The 12,404-nt window shown below is 45.0% G+C and overlaps 1 protein-coding gene and 52 non-coding genes across 55 annotated transcripts in view; 1 reads left to right on the top strand and 52 right to left on the bottom strand.

Moving 5' to 3' along the window:
• The window catches only part of stard13a (StAR related lipid transfer domain containing 13a), a 45,684-nt gene that overhangs the window by 20,492 nt on the left and 12,788 nt on the right, over positions 1–12,404 (top strand). The gene's annotated exons all lie outside the window — the stretch shown is intronic.
• trnaf-gaa (transfer RNA phenylalanine (anticodon GAA)) lies at positions 32–104 on the bottom strand. Its single transcript has one exon. It is a non-coding gene; the product is annotated as a tRNA-Phe (tRNA).
• trnaf-gaa (transfer RNA phenylalanine (anticodon GAA)) lies at positions 342–414 on the bottom strand. Its single transcript has one exon. It is a non-coding gene; the product is annotated as a tRNA-Phe (tRNA).
• On the bottom strand, positions 528–600 carry trnaf-gaa (transfer RNA phenylalanine (anticodon GAA)). The gene has a single exon. It is a non-coding gene; the product is annotated as a tRNA-Phe (tRNA).
• Positions 1,029–1,101, bottom strand: trnaf-gaa (transfer RNA phenylalanine (anticodon GAA)). Its single transcript has one exon. It is a non-coding gene; the product is annotated as a tRNA-Phe (tRNA).
• Positions 1,524–1,596, bottom strand: trnaf-gaa (transfer RNA phenylalanine (anticodon GAA)). Its single transcript has one exon. It is a non-coding gene; the product is annotated as a tRNA-Phe (tRNA).
• Positions 1,711–1,783, bottom strand: trnaf-gaa (transfer RNA phenylalanine (anticodon GAA)). Its single transcript has one exon. It is a non-coding gene; the product is annotated as a tRNA-Phe (tRNA).
• Positions 1,894–1,966, bottom strand: trnaf-gaa (transfer RNA phenylalanine (anticodon GAA)). Its single transcript has one exon. It is a non-coding gene; the product is annotated as a tRNA-Phe (tRNA).
• Positions 2,206–2,278, bottom strand: trnaf-gaa (transfer RNA phenylalanine (anticodon GAA)). Its single transcript has one exon. It is a non-coding gene; the product is annotated as a tRNA-Phe (tRNA).
• On the bottom strand, positions 2,393–2,465 carry trnaf-gaa (transfer RNA phenylalanine (anticodon GAA)). Its single transcript has one exon. It is a non-coding gene; the product is annotated as a tRNA-Phe (tRNA).
• On the bottom strand, positions 2,686–2,758 carry trnaf-gaa (transfer RNA phenylalanine (anticodon GAA)). The gene has a single exon. It is a non-coding gene; the product is annotated as a tRNA-Phe (tRNA).
• trnaf-gaa (transfer RNA phenylalanine (anticodon GAA)) lies at positions 2,873–2,945 on the bottom strand. The gene has a single exon. It is a non-coding gene; the product is annotated as a tRNA-Phe (tRNA).
• Positions 3,058–3,130, bottom strand: trnaf-gaa (transfer RNA phenylalanine (anticodon GAA)). The gene has a single exon. It is a non-coding gene; the product is annotated as a tRNA-Phe (tRNA).
• trnaf-gaa (transfer RNA phenylalanine (anticodon GAA)) lies at positions 3,492–3,564 on the bottom strand. Its single transcript has one exon. It is a non-coding gene; the product is annotated as a tRNA-Phe (tRNA).
• Positions 3,675–3,747, bottom strand: trnaf-gaa (transfer RNA phenylalanine (anticodon GAA)). Its single transcript has one exon. It is a non-coding gene; the product is annotated as a tRNA-Phe (tRNA).
• trnaf-gaa (transfer RNA phenylalanine (anticodon GAA)) lies at positions 3,858–3,930 on the bottom strand. Its single transcript has one exon. It is a non-coding gene; the product is annotated as a tRNA-Phe (tRNA).
• Positions 4,347–4,419, bottom strand: trnaf-gaa (transfer RNA phenylalanine (anticodon GAA)). The gene has a single exon. It is a non-coding gene; the product is annotated as a tRNA-Phe (tRNA).
• On the bottom strand, positions 4,896–4,968 carry trnaf-gaa (transfer RNA phenylalanine (anticodon GAA)). Its single transcript has one exon. It is a non-coding gene; the product is annotated as a tRNA-Phe (tRNA).
• On the bottom strand, positions 5,081–5,153 carry trnaf-gaa (transfer RNA phenylalanine (anticodon GAA)). The gene has a single exon. It is a non-coding gene; the product is annotated as a tRNA-Phe (tRNA).
• On the bottom strand, positions 5,264–5,336 carry trnaf-gaa (transfer RNA phenylalanine (anticodon GAA)). Its single transcript has one exon. It is a non-coding gene; the product is annotated as a tRNA-Phe (tRNA).
• trnaf-gaa (transfer RNA phenylalanine (anticodon GAA)) lies at positions 5,395–5,467 on the bottom strand. The gene has a single exon. It is a non-coding gene; the product is annotated as a tRNA-Phe (tRNA).
• Positions 5,580–5,652, bottom strand: trnal-caa (transfer RNA leucine (anticodon CAA)). Its single transcript has one exon. It is a non-coding gene; the product is annotated as a tRNA-Leu (tRNA).
• Positions 5,769–5,841, bottom strand: trnaf-gaa (transfer RNA phenylalanine (anticodon GAA)). Its single transcript has one exon. It is a non-coding gene; the product is annotated as a tRNA-Phe (tRNA).
• On the bottom strand, positions 5,954–6,026 carry trnaf-gaa (transfer RNA phenylalanine (anticodon GAA)). Its single transcript has one exon. It is a non-coding gene; the product is annotated as a tRNA-Phe (tRNA).
• On the bottom strand, positions 6,141–6,213 carry trnaf-gaa (transfer RNA phenylalanine (anticodon GAA)). The gene has a single exon. It is a non-coding gene; the product is annotated as a tRNA-Phe (tRNA).
• trnaf-gaa (transfer RNA phenylalanine (anticodon GAA)) lies at positions 6,324–6,396 on the bottom strand. The gene has a single exon. It is a non-coding gene; the product is annotated as a tRNA-Phe (tRNA).
• On the bottom strand, positions 6,455–6,527 carry trnaf-gaa (transfer RNA phenylalanine (anticodon GAA)). Its single transcript has one exon. It is a non-coding gene; the product is annotated as a tRNA-Phe (tRNA).
• trnaf-gaa (transfer RNA phenylalanine (anticodon GAA)) lies at positions 6,645–6,717 on the bottom strand. Its single transcript has one exon. It is a non-coding gene; the product is annotated as a tRNA-Phe (tRNA).
• trnaf-gaa (transfer RNA phenylalanine (anticodon GAA)) lies at positions 6,830–6,902 on the bottom strand. The gene has a single exon. It is a non-coding gene; the product is annotated as a tRNA-Phe (tRNA).
• Positions 7,017–7,089, bottom strand: trnaf-gaa (transfer RNA phenylalanine (anticodon GAA)). The gene has a single exon. It is a non-coding gene; the product is annotated as a tRNA-Phe (tRNA).
• Positions 7,206–7,278, bottom strand: trnaf-gaa (transfer RNA phenylalanine (anticodon GAA)). Its single transcript has one exon. It is a non-coding gene; the product is annotated as a tRNA-Phe (tRNA).
• Positions 7,337–7,409, bottom strand: trnaf-gaa (transfer RNA phenylalanine (anticodon GAA)). The gene has a single exon. It is a non-coding gene; the product is annotated as a tRNA-Phe (tRNA).
• Positions 7,525–7,597, bottom strand: trnaf-gaa (transfer RNA phenylalanine (anticodon GAA)). The gene has a single exon. It is a non-coding gene; the product is annotated as a tRNA-Phe (tRNA).
• Positions 7,711–7,783, bottom strand: trnaf-gaa (transfer RNA phenylalanine (anticodon GAA)). The gene has a single exon. It is a non-coding gene; the product is annotated as a tRNA-Phe (tRNA).
• On the bottom strand, positions 7,898–7,970 carry trnaf-gaa (transfer RNA phenylalanine (anticodon GAA)). Its single transcript has one exon. It is a non-coding gene; the product is annotated as a tRNA-Phe (tRNA).
• Positions 8,087–8,159, bottom strand: trnaf-gaa (transfer RNA phenylalanine (anticodon GAA)). Its single transcript has one exon. It is a non-coding gene; the product is annotated as a tRNA-Phe (tRNA).
• trnaf-gaa (transfer RNA phenylalanine (anticodon GAA)) lies at positions 9,235–9,307 on the bottom strand. The gene has a single exon. It is a non-coding gene; the product is annotated as a tRNA-Phe (tRNA).
• Positions 9,420–9,492, bottom strand: trnaf-gaa (transfer RNA phenylalanine (anticodon GAA)). Its single transcript has one exon. It is a non-coding gene; the product is annotated as a tRNA-Phe (tRNA).
• On the bottom strand, positions 9,607–9,679 carry trnaf-gaa (transfer RNA phenylalanine (anticodon GAA)). The gene has a single exon. It is a non-coding gene; the product is annotated as a tRNA-Phe (tRNA).
• On the bottom strand, positions 9,794–9,866 carry trnaf-gaa (transfer RNA phenylalanine (anticodon GAA)). Its single transcript has one exon. It is a non-coding gene; the product is annotated as a tRNA-Phe (tRNA).
• Positions 9,925–9,997, bottom strand: trnaf-gaa (transfer RNA phenylalanine (anticodon GAA)). The gene has a single exon. It is a non-coding gene; the product is annotated as a tRNA-Phe (tRNA).
• trnal-caa (transfer RNA leucine (anticodon CAA)) lies at positions 10,106–10,178 on the bottom strand. The gene has a single exon. It is a non-coding gene; the product is annotated as a tRNA-Leu (tRNA).
• Positions 10,295–10,367, bottom strand: trnaf-gaa (transfer RNA phenylalanine (anticodon GAA)). Its single transcript has one exon. It is a non-coding gene; the product is annotated as a tRNA-Phe (tRNA).
• Positions 10,609–10,681, bottom strand: trnaf-gaa (transfer RNA phenylalanine (anticodon GAA)). The gene has a single exon. It is a non-coding gene; the product is annotated as a tRNA-Phe (tRNA).
• trnaf-gaa (transfer RNA phenylalanine (anticodon GAA)) lies at positions 10,794–10,866 on the bottom strand. The gene has a single exon. It is a non-coding gene; the product is annotated as a tRNA-Phe (tRNA).
• Positions 10,925–10,997, bottom strand: trnaf-gaa (transfer RNA phenylalanine (anticodon GAA)). The gene has a single exon. It is a non-coding gene; the product is annotated as a tRNA-Phe (tRNA).
• Positions 11,106–11,178, bottom strand: trnal-caa (transfer RNA leucine (anticodon CAA)). Its single transcript has one exon. It is a non-coding gene; the product is annotated as a tRNA-Leu (tRNA).
• Positions 11,295–11,367, bottom strand: trnaf-gaa (transfer RNA phenylalanine (anticodon GAA)). The gene has a single exon. It is a non-coding gene; the product is annotated as a tRNA-Phe (tRNA).
• On the bottom strand, positions 11,478–11,550 carry trnaf-gaa (transfer RNA phenylalanine (anticodon GAA)). Its single transcript has one exon. It is a non-coding gene; the product is annotated as a tRNA-Phe (tRNA).
• trnaf-gaa (transfer RNA phenylalanine (anticodon GAA)) lies at positions 11,609–11,681 on the bottom strand. Its single transcript has one exon. It is a non-coding gene; the product is annotated as a tRNA-Phe (tRNA).
• trnaf-gaa (transfer RNA phenylalanine (anticodon GAA)) lies at positions 11,795–11,867 on the bottom strand. The gene has a single exon. It is a non-coding gene; the product is annotated as a tRNA-Phe (tRNA).
• On the bottom strand, positions 11,980–12,052 carry trnaf-gaa (transfer RNA phenylalanine (anticodon GAA)). Its single transcript has one exon. It is a non-coding gene; the product is annotated as a tRNA-Phe (tRNA).
• trnaf-gaa (transfer RNA phenylalanine (anticodon GAA)) lies at positions 12,167–12,239 on the bottom strand. The gene has a single exon. It is a non-coding gene; the product is annotated as a tRNA-Phe (tRNA).

Here is a 12,404-nt window from a genome sequence, read left to right as displayed (position 1 = left end):
CTCCTGCAAATTGAAATTCCTGTGTACTCCATGCCGAAACCCAGGATTGAACTAGGGACCTTTAGATCTTCAGTCTAACGCTCTCCCAACTGAGCTATTTCGGCTTGCTATGGTCTTTAAAAGTGCCTGGTTGCAACTCATTTAAGGGCCTATGACGCAAACTAGCAGAACACGACCATAGGTGCAATATCAACTGCAAAATCCCATTCTTGTGTACTACATGCCAAAACCCAGGGATCTTTAGATCTTCAGTCTAACGATATCCCAACTGAGCTATTTCGGGTTACGATTGTCTTGAAATGTGGCTAGTTGCAACTCATTCAAAATCAAATTCCTGTATATGCCAAAACCCGGGATTGAACCAGGGACCTTTAGATCTTCAGTCTAACGCTCTCCCAACTGAGCTATTTCGCTTGCTATGGTCTTTAAAAGTGCCTGTTTGCAACTCATTCAAAAGGCCGAGAAAGCACACTGAACACAACCAGAGGTGCAATAACTCCTGCAAAATGAAGTTCCTGTGTACTCCATGCCGAAACCCGGGATTGAACCAGGGACCTTTAGATCTTCAGTCTAACGCTCTCCCAACTGAGCTATTTCGGCTTGCTGTGGTCTTTAAAAGTGCCTGTTTGCAACTCATTCAAAAGGCCTTTAAAGCACTACACAACCAGAGGTGCAATAACTCCTGCAAAACGAAATTCCTGTGTACTCCATGCCGAAACCCAGGATCAAACCAGGGTCCTTTAGATTTTCAGTCTAACGCTCTCCCAACTGAGCTATTTCGGGTTACGATTGTCTTGAAATGTGGCTAGTTGCAACTCATTCAAAATCAAATTCCTGTATATGTCGAAACCCGGGATTGAACCAGGGACCTTTAGATCTTCAGTCTAACACTCTCCCACCTGAGCTATTTCGGGTTGCTATGGTCTTTAAAAGTGCCTGTTTGCAACTCATTCAAAAGGCCTATGAAGCACTCAGAACACAACCAGAGGTGCAATAACTCCTGCAAATTGAAATTCCTGTGTACTCCATGCCGAAACCCGGGATTGAACCAGGGACCTTTTGATCTTCAGTCTAACGCTCTCCCAACTGAGCTATTTCGGCTTGCTATGGTTTTTAAAAGTGCCTGTTTGCAACTCATTCAAAAGGCCGAGAAAGCACAGAACACAACCAGAGGTGCAATAACTCCTGCAAAACGAAATTCCTGTGTACTCCATGCCGAAACCCAGGATCGAACCAGGGTCCTTTAGATCTTCAGTCTATTGCTATCCCAACTGAGCTATTTCGGCTTGCTATGGTCTTTAAAAGTGCCTGTTTGCAACTCATTTAAGGGCCTATGACGCAAACTAGCAGAACACGACCATAGGTGCAATATCAACTGCAAAATCCCATTCTTGTGTACTACATGCCAAAACCCAGGGATCTTTAGACCTTCAGTCTAACGCTATCCCAACTGAGCTATTTCGGGTTACGATTGTCTTGAAATGTGGCTAGTTGCAACTCATTCAAAATCAAATTCCTGTATATGCCGAAACCCGGGATTGAACCAGGGACCTTTAGATCTTCAGTCTAACGCTCTCCCAACTGAGCTATTTTGGCTTGCTATGGTCTTTAAAAGTGCCTGTTTGCAACTCATTCAAAAGGCCTAGGAAGCACTCAGAACACAACCAGAGGTGCAATAACTCCTACAAATTGAAAATCCTGTGTACTCCATGCCGAAACCCGGGATTGAACCAGGGACCTTTAGATCTTCAGTCTAACGCTCTCCCAACTGAGCTATTTCGGCTTGCTATGGTCTTTAAAAGTGCCTGTTTGCAACTCATTCAAAACGCAGAGAAAGCAGAACACAACCAGAGGTGCAATAACTCCTGCAAAATGAAGTTCTTGTGTACTCCATGCCGAAACCCGGGATTGAACCAGGGACCTTTAGATCTTCAGTCTAACGCTCTCCCAACTGAGCTATTTCGGCTTACTGTGGTCTTTAAAAGTGCCTGTTTGCAACTCATTCAAAAGGCCTTTAAAGCACTACACAACCAGAGGTGCAATAACTCCTGCAAAACGAACTTCCTGTGTACTCCATGCCGAAACCCAGGATCGAACCAGGGTCCTTTAGATCTTCAGTCTAACGCTATCCCAACTGAGCTATTTCGGGTTACGATTGTCTTGAAATGTGGCTAGTTGCAACTCATTCAAAATCAAATTCCTGTATGCCGAAACCCGGGATTGAACCAGGGACCTTTAGATCTTCAGTCTAACGCTCTCCCAACTGAGCTATTTCGGCTTGCTATGGTCTTTAAAAGTGCCTGTTTGCAACTCATTCAAAAGGCCTATGAAGCACTCAGAACACAACCAGAGGTGCAATAACTCCTGCAAATTGAAATTCCTGTGTACTCCATGCCGAAACCCGGGATTGAACCAGGGACCTTTAGAACTTCAGTCTAACGCTCTCCCAACTGAGCTATTTCGGCTTGCTATGGTCTTTAAAAGTGCCTGGTTGCAACTCATTTAAGGGCCTATGACGCAAACTAGCAGAACACGACCATAGGTGCAATATCAACTGCAAAATCCCATTCTTGTGTACAGGGATCTTTAGATCTTCAGTCTAACGCTATCCCAACTGAGCTATTTCGGGTTACGATTGTCTTGAAATGTGGCTAGTTGCAACTCATTCAAAATCAAATTCCTGTATGCCGAAACCCGGGATTGAACCAGGGACCTTTAGATCTTCAGTCTAACGCTCTCCCAACTGAGCTATTTCGGCTTGCTATGGTCTTTAAAAGTGCCTGTTTGCAACTCATTCAAAAGGCCTATGAAGCACTCAGAACACAACCAGAGGTGCAATAACTCCTGCAAATTGAAATTCCTGTGTACTCCATGCCGAAACCCGGGATTGAACCAGGGACCTTTAGATCTTCAGTCTAACGCTCTCCCAACTGAGCTAGTTCGGCTTGCTATGGTCTTTGAAAGTGCCTGGTTGCAACTCATTCAAAAGGCCGAGAAAGCTCAGAACACAACCAGAGGTGCAATAACTCCTGCAAAATGCAGTTCCTGTGTACTCCATGCCGAAACCCAGGATTGAACTAGGGACCTTTAGATCTTCAGTCTAACGCTCTCCCAACTGAGCTATTTCGGCTTGCTATGGTCTTTAAAAGTGCCTGGTTGCAACTCATTTAAGGGCCTATGACGCAAACTAGCAGAACACGACCATAGGTGCAATATCAACTGCAAAATCCCATTCTTGTGTACTACATGCCAAAACCCAGGGATCTTTAGATATTCAGTCTAACGCTATCCCAACTGAGCTATTTCGGGTTACGATTGTCTTGAAATGTGGCTAGTTGCAACTCATTCAAAATCTAATTCCTGTATATGCCGAAACCCGGGATCGAACCAGGGACCTTTAGATCTTCAACTCATTCAAAAGGCCTAGGAAGCACTCAGAACACAACCAGAGGTTCAATAACTCCTACAAATTGAAAATCCTGTGTACTCCATGCCGAAACCCGGGATCGAACCAGGGACCTTTAGATCTTCAGTCTAACGCTCTCCCAACTGAGCTATTTCAGCTTGGTATGGTCTTTAAAAGTGCCTTTTTGTAACTCATTCAAAAGGCCTTTAAAGCACTACACAACCAGAGGTGCAATAACTCCTGCAAAAAGAAAATCCTGTGTACTCCATGCCGAAACCCGGGATTGAACCAGGGACCTTTAAATCTTCAGTCTAACGCTCTCCCAACTGAGCTATTTCGGCTTGCTGTGGTCTTTAAAAGTGCCTGTTTGCAACTCATTCAAAAGGCCTTTAAAGCACTACACAACCAGAGGTGCAATAACTCCTGCAAAACGAAATTCCTGCGTACTCCATGCCGAAACCCAGTATCGAACCAGGGTCCTTTAGATCTTCAGTCTAACGCTCTCCCAACTGAGCTATTTCGGCTTGCTATGGTCTTTAAAAGTGCCTGTTTGCAACTCCCAACTGAGCTATTTCGGCTTGCTATGGTCTTTAAAAGTGCCTGGTTGCAACTCATTTAAGGGCCTATGACGCAAACGAGCAGAACACGACCATAGGTGCAATATCAACTGCAAAATCCCATTCTTGTGTACTACATGCCAAAACCCAGGGATCTTTAGATCTTCAGTCTAACGCTATCCCAACTGAGCTATTTCGGGTTACGATTGTCTTGAAATGTGGCTAGTTGCAACTCATTCAAAATCAAATTCCTGTATATGCCGAAACCCGGGATTGAACCAGGGACCTTTAGATCTTCAACTCATTCAAAAGGCCTAGGAAGCACTCAGAACACAACCAGAGGTGCAATAACTCCTGCAAAATTAAATTCCTGTGTACTCCAATGCCGAAACCCAGGATCGAACCAGGGACCTTTAGATCTTCAGTCTAACGCTCTCCCAACTGAGCTATTTCGGCTTTCTATGGTCTTTAAAAGTGCCTGTTTGCAACTCATTCAAAAGGCCTAGGAAGCAGAACACAACCAGAGGTGCAATAACTCCTGCAAAATGAAATTCTTGTGTACTACATGCCGAAACCTGGGATTGAACCAGGGATCTTTAGATATTCAGTCTAACGCTCTCCCAACTGAGCTATTTTGGGTTACTCTGACCTTTACAAGTGCCTGGTTGCAACTCATTTAAGGGCCTATGACGCAAACTAGCAGAACACGACCATAGGTGCAATATCAACTGCAAAATCCCATTCTTGTGTACTACATGCCAAAACCCAGGGATCTTTAGATCTTCAGTCTAACGCTCTCCCAACTGAGCTATTTCGGCTTGCTATGGTCTTTAAAAGTGCCTGTTTGCAACTCTTTCAAAAGGCCTAGGAAGCACTCAGAACACAACCAGAGGTGCAATAACTCCTACAAATTGAAAATCCTGTGTACTCCATGCCGAAACCCGGGATTGAACCAGGGACTTTTAGATCTTCAGTCTAACGCTCTCCCAACTGAGCTATTTCGGCTTGCTATGGTCTTTAAAAGTGCCTGTTATCAACTCATTCAAAAGGCCGAGAAAGCTCAGAACACAACCAGAGGTGCAATAACTCCTGCAAAATGAAGTTCCTGTGTACTCCATGCCGAAACCCGGGATTGAACCAGGGACCTTTAGATCTTCAGTCTAACGCTCTCCCAACTGAGCTATTTCGGCTTGCTATGGTCTTTAAAAGTGCCTGTTTGCAACTCATTCAAAAGGCCTTTAAAGCACTACACAACCAGAGGTGCAATAACTCCTGCAAAACGAAATTCCTGTGTACTCCATGCCGAAACCCGGGATCGAACCAGGGTCCTTTAGATCTTCAGTCTAACGCTCTCCCAACTGAGCTATTTCGGGTTACGATTGTCTTGAAATGTGGCTAGTTGCAACTCATTCAAAATCAAATTCCTGTATACGCCGAAACCCGGGATTGAACCAGGGACCTTTAGATCTTCAGTCTAACGCTCTCCCAACTGAGCTATTTCGGCTTTCTATGGTCTTTAAAAGTGCCTGTTTGCAACTCATTCAAAAGGCCTTTAAAGCACAGTACACAACCAGAGGTGCAATAACTCCTGCAAAACGAAATTCCTGTGTACTCCATGCCGAAACCCGGGATTGAACGAAGGACCTTTAGATCTTGAGTCTAACGCTCTCCCAACTGAGCTATTTCAGCTTGCTATGGTCTTTAAAAGTGCCTGTTTGCAACTCATTCAAAAGGCCGAGAAAGCACACTTAGAACACAACCAGAGGTGCAATAACTCCTGCAAAATGAAGTTCCTGTGTACTCCATGCCGAAACCCGGTATTGAACCAGGGACCTTTAGATCTTCAGTCTAACGCTCTCCCAACTGAGCTATTTCGGCTTGCTATGGTCTTTAAAAGTGCCTGTTTGCAACTCATTCAAAAGGCTGAGAAAGCTCAGAACACAACCAGAGGTGCAATAACTCCTGCAAAATGAAGTTCCTGTGTACTCCATGCCGAAACCCGGGATTGAACCAGGGACCTTTAGATCTTCAGTCTAACGCTCTCCCAACTGAGCTATTTCGGCTTGCTATGGTCTTTAAAAGTGCCTGTTTGCAACTCATTCAAAAGGCCTAGGAAGCACTCAGAACACAACCAGAGGTGCAATAACTTCTGCAAAATGAAGTTCCTGTGTACTCCATGCCGAAACCCGGGATTGAACCAGGGACCTTTAGATCTTCAGTCTAACGCTCTCCCAACTGAGCTATTTCGGCTTGCTGTGGTCTTTAAAAGTGCCTGTTTGCAACTCATTCAAAAGGCCTTTAAAGCACTACACAACCAGAGGTGCAATAACTCCTGCAAAACGAAATTCCTGTGTACTCCATGCCGAAACCCGGGACCGAACCAGGGTCCTTTAGATCTTCAGTCTAACGCTCTCCCAACTGAGCTATTTCGGGTTACGATTGTCTTGAAATGTGGCTAGTTGCAACTCATTCAAAATCTAATTCCAGTATATGTCGAAACCCGGGATTGAACCAGGGACCTTTAGATCTTCAGTCTAACGCTCTCCCAACTGAGCTTTTTCGGCTTGCTATGATCTTTAAAAGTGCCTGTTTGCAACTCATTCAAAAGGCCGAGAAAGCACACTCAGAACACAACCAGAGGTGCAATAACTCCTGCAAAATGAAATTCCTGTGTACACCAATGCCGAAACCCGGAATCGAACCAGGGACCTTTAGATCTTCAGTCTAACGCTCTCCCAGCTGAGCTATTTCGGCTTGCTATAGTCTTTAAAAGTGCCTGTTTGCAACTCATTCAAAAGGCTGAGAAAGCTCAGAACACAACCAGAGGTGCAATAACTCCTGCAAAATGAAGTTCCTGTGTACTCCATGCCGAAACCCGGGATTGAACCAGGGACCTTTAGATCTTCAGTCTAACGCTCTCCCAACTGAGCTTTTTCAGCTTGCTATGGTCTTTAAAAGTGCCTATTTGCAACTCATTCAAAAGGCCTAGGAAGCACTCAGAACACGACCAGAGGTGCAATAACTCCTGCAAATTGAAATTCCTGTGTACTCCATGCCGAAACCCGGGATTGAACCAGGGACCTTTAGATCTTCAGTCTAACGCTCTCCCAACTGAGCTTTTTCGGCTTGCTATGATCTTTAAAAGTGCCTGTTTGCAACTCATTCAAAAGGCCGAGAAAGCACACTCAGAACACAACCAGAGGTGCAATAACTCCTGCAAAATGAAATTCCTTTGTACTCCATGCCGAAACCCGGGATTGAACCAGGGACCTTTAGATCTTCAGTCAAACGCTCTCCCAACTGAGCTATTTCGGGTTACGATTGTCTTGAAATGTGGCTAGTTGCAACTCATTCAAAATCAAATTCCTGTATATGCCGAAACCCGGGATTGAACCAGGGACCTTTAGATCTTCAGTCTAACGCGCTCCCAACTGAGCTATTTCGGCTTTCTATGGTCTTTAAAAGTGCCTGTTTGCAACTCATTCAAAAGGCCTAGGAAGCACTCAGAACACAACCAGAGGTGCAATAACTCCTGCAAAATGAAATTCCTGTGTACTCCAATGCCGAAACCCAGAATCGAACCAGGGACCTTTAGATCTTCAGTCTAACGCTCTCCCAACTGAGCTATTTCGGCTTGCTGTGGTCTTTAAAAGTGCCTGTTTGCAACTCATTCAAAAGGCCTAGGAAGCACAGAACACAACCAGAGGTGCAATAACTCCTGCAAAATGAAATTCCTGTGTACTCCAATGCCGAAACCCGGAATCGAACCAGGGACCTTTAGATCTTCAGTCTAACGCTCTCCCAACTGAGCTATTTCAGCTTGCTATGGTCTTTAAAAGTGCCTGTTTGCAACTCATTCAAAAGGCCTAGGAAGCACTCAGAACACAACCAGAGGTGCAATAACTCCTGCAAATTGAAATTCCTGTGTACTCCATGCCGAAACCCGGGATTGAACCAGGGACCTTTAGATCTTCAGTCTAACGCTCTCCCAACTGAGCTATTTCGGCTTGCTATGGTCTTTAAAAGTGCCTGTTTGCAACTCATTCAAAAGGCCGAGAAAGCACACTCAGAACACAACCAGAGGTGCAATAACTACTGCAGAAGCACATTCTTGTGTACGACATGCCGAAACCCGGGATTGAACCAGGGACCTTTAGATCTTCAGTCTAACGCTCTCCCAACTGAGCTACTTCGGCTTGCTATGGGGTTTAAAAGTGCCTGGTTGCAACTCATGCAAGGGCCTATGACGCAAAATAGAACACGACCATAGGTGCAATTACTATTGCAAAATCACATTCTTGTGTAATACATGGTGAAACCCGGGATTGAACCAGGGACCTTTAGATGTTCAGTCTCACGCTCTCCCAACTGAGCTATTTCAGCTTGCTATGGTCTTTAAAAGTGCCTGGTTGCAATTCATTTAAGGGCCTATGACGCAAACTAGCACAACACGACCATAGGTGCAATATCAACTGCAAAATCCCATTCTTGTGTACTACATGCCAAAACCCAGGGATCTTTAGATCTTCAGTCTAACGCTATCCCAACTGAGCTTTTTCGGGTTACGATTGTCTTGAAACGTGGCTAGTTGCAACTCATTCAAAATCAAATTCCTGTATATGCCGAAACCCGGGATTGAACCAGGGACCTTTAGATCTTCAACTCATTCAAAAGGCCTAGGAAGCACTCAGAACACAACCAGAGGTGCAATAACTCCTGCAAAATGAAGCTCCTGTGTACTCCATGCCGAAACCCGGGATCAAACCAGGGAGCCTTAGATCTTCGGTCTAACGCTCTCCCAACTGACCTATTTCGGCTTGCTATGGTCTTTAAAAGTGCCTTTTTGTAACTCATTCAAAGGGTCGAGGAAGCACAAGCTCATAGAACAAATTCCTGTGTACTACATGCCGAAACCTGGGATTGAACCAGGGATCTTTAGATATTCAGTCTAACGCTCTCCCAACTGAGCTATTTTGGGTTACTCTGACCTTTACAAGTGCCTGGTTGCAACTCATTTAAGGGCCTATGACGCAAACTAGCAAAACACGACCATAGGTGCAATATCAACTGCAAAATCCCATTCTTGTGTACTACATGCCAAAACCCAGGGATCTTTAGATCTTCAGTCTAACGCTCTCCCAACTGAGCTATTTCGGCTTGCTATGGTCTTTAAAAGTGCCTGTTTGCAACTCTTTCAAAAGGCCTAGGAAGCACTCAGAACACAAGCAGAGGTGCAACAACTCCTACAAATTGAAAATCCTGTGTACTCCATGCCGAAACCCGGGATTGAACCAGGGACTTTTAGATCTTCAGTCTAACGCTCTGCCAACTGAGCTATTTCGGCTTGCTATGGTCTTTAAAAGTGCCTTTTTGCAACTCATTCAAAAGGCCGAGAAAGCTCAGAACACAACCAGAGGTGCAATAACTCCTGCAAAATGAAGTTCCTGTGTACTCCATGCCGAAACCCGGGATTGAACCAGGGACCTTTAGATCTTCAGTCTAACGCTCTCCCAACTGAGCTATTTCGGCTTGCTATGGTTTTTAAAAGTGCCTGTTTGCAACTCATTCAAAAGGCCTAGGAAGCACTCAGAACACAACCAGAGGTGCAATAACTCCTGCAAATTGAAATTCCTGTGTACTCCATGCCAAAACCCGGGATTGAACCAGGGACCTTTAGATCTTCAGTCTAACGCTCTCCCAACTGAGCTATTTCGGCTTGCTATGGTCTTTAAAAGTGCCTGTTTGCAACTCATTCAAAAGGCCTAGGAAGCACTCAGAACACAACCAGAGGTGCAATAACTCCTGCAAAACGAAATTCCTGTGTACTCCATGCCGAAACCCAGGATCGAACCAGGGTCCTTTAGATCTTCAGTCTAACGCTCTCCCAACTGAGCTATTTCGGGTTACGATTGTCTTGAAATGTGGCTAGTTGCAACTCATTCAAAATCAAATTCCTGTATACGCCGAAACCCGGGATTGAACCAGGGACCTTTAGATCTTCAGTCTAACACTCTCCCAACTGAGCTATTTCGGCTTTCTATGGTCTTTAAAAGTGCCTGTTTGCAACTCATTCAAAAGGCCTAGGAAGCAGAACAACCAGAGGTGCAATAACTCCTGCAAAATGAAATTCCTGTGTACTCCATGCCGAAACCCGGGATTGAACGAGGGACCTTTAGATCTTGAGTCTAACGCTCTCCCAACTGAGCTATTTCAGCTTGCTATGGTCTTTAAAAGTGCCTGTTTGCAACTCATTCAAAAGGCCGAGAAAGCACACTCAGAACACAACCAGAGGTGCAATAACTCCTGCAAAATGAAGTTCCTGTGTACTCCATGCCGAAACCCGGGATTGAACCAGGGACCTTTAGATCTTCAGTCTAACGCTCTCCCAACTGAGCTATTTCGGCTTGCTATGGTCTTTAAAAGTGCCTGTTTGCAACTCATTCAAAAGGCCTTTAAAGCACTACACAACCAGAGGTGCAATAACTCCTGCAAAACGAAATTCCTGTGTACTCCATGCCGAAACCCGGGACCGAACCAGGGTCCTTTAGAACTTCAGTCTAACGCTCTCCCAACTGAGCTATTTCGGGTTACGATTGTCTTGAAATGTGGCTAGTTGCAACTCATTCAAAATCTAATTCCAGTATATGTCGAAACCCGGGATTGAACCAGGGACCTTTAGATCTTCAGTCTAACGCTCTCCCAACTGAGCTATTTCGGCTTGCTATGGTCTTTAAAAGTGCCTGTTTGCAACTCATTCAAAAGGCCTAGGAAGCACAGAACACAACCAGAGGTGCAATAACTCCTGCAAAACGAAATTCCTGTGTACTCCATGCCGAAACCCAGGATCGAACCAGGGTCCTTTAGATCTTCAGTCTAACGCTCTCCCAACTGAGCTATTTCGGGTTACGATTGTCTTGAAATGTGGCTAGTTGCAACTCATTCAAAATCAAATTCCTGTATACGCCGAAACCCGGGATTGAACCAGGGACCTTTAGATCTTCAGTCTAACGCTCTCCCAACTGAGCTATTTCGGCTTTCTATGGTCTTTAAAAGTGCCTGTTTGCAACTCATTCAAAAGGCCTAGGAAGCAGAACAACCAGAGGTGCAATAACTCCTGCAAAATGAAATTCCTGTGTACTCCATGCCGAAACCCGGGATTGAACGAGGGACCTTTAGATCTTGAGTCTAACGCTCTCCCAACTGAGCTATTTCAGCTTGCTATGGTCTTTAAAAGTGCCTGTTTGCAACTCATTCAAAAGGCCGAGAAAGCACACTCAGAACACAACCAGAGGTGCAATAACTCCTGCAAAATGAAGTTCCTGTGTACTCCATGCCGAAACCCGGGATTGAACCAGGGACCTTTAGATCTTCAGTCTAACGCTCTCCCAACTGAGCTATTTCGGCTTGCTATGGTCTTTAAAAGTGCCTGTTTGCAACTCATTCAAAAGGCCTTTAAAGCACTACACAACCAGAGGTGCAATAACTCCTGCAAAACGAAATTCCTGTGTACTCCATGCCGAAACCCGGGACCGAACCAGGGTCCTTTAGATCTTCAGTCTAACGCTCTCCCAACTGAGCTATTTCGGGTTACGATTGTCTTGAAATGTGGCTAGTTGCAACTCATTCAAAATCTAATTCCAGTATATGTCGAAACCCGGGATTGAACCAGGGACCTTTAGATCTTCAGTCTAACGCTCTCCCAACTGAGCTATTTCGGCTTGCTATGGTCTTTAAAAGTGCCTGTTTGCAACTCATTCAAAAGGCCTAGGAAGCACAGAACACAACCAGAGGTGCAATAACTCCTGCAAAATGAAATTCCTGTGTACACCAATGCCGAAACCCGGAATCGAACCAGGGACCTTTAGATCTTCAGTCTAACGCTCTCCCAACTGAGCTATTTCGGCTTGCTATGGTCTTTAAAAGTGCCTGTTTGCAACTCATTCAAAAGGCCGAGAAAGCTCAGAACACAACCAGAGGTGCAATAACTCCTGCAAAAGGAAGTTCCTGTGTACTCCATGCCGAAACCCGGGATTGAACCAGGGACCTTTAGATCTTCAGTCTAACGCTCTCCCAACTGAGCTATTTCGGCTTGCTATGGTCTTTAAAAGTGCCTGTTTGCAACTCATTCAAAAGGCCTAGGAAGCACTCAGAACACAACCAGAGGTGCAATAACTCCTGCAAATTGAAATTCCTGTGTACTCCATGCCGAAACCCGGGATTGAACCAGGGACCTTTAGATCTTCAGTCTAACGTTCTCCCAACAGAGCTATTTCGGCTTGCTATGGTCTTTAAAAGTGCCTGTTTGCAACTCATTCAAAAGGCCTTTAAAGCACTACACAACCAGAGGTGCAATAACTCCTGCAAAATGAAGCTCCTGTGTACTCCATGCCGAAACCCGTGACCGAACCAGGGTCCTTTAGATCTTCAGTCTAACGCTCTCC

This window comes from Phyllopteryx taeniolatus, chromosome 17, assembly GCF_024500385.1.
Source record: "Phyllopteryx taeniolatus isolate TA_2022b chromosome 17, UOR_Ptae_1.2, whole genome shotgun sequence".
NCBI classification, from domain to species: domain Eukaryota; kingdom Metazoa; phylum Chordata; class Actinopteri; order Syngnathiformes; family Syngnathidae; genus Phyllopteryx; species Phyllopteryx taeniolatus.
Note: the sequence above shows the minus strand (reverse complement) of the source record. Positions and strands in the feature narration are given on the sequence as shown.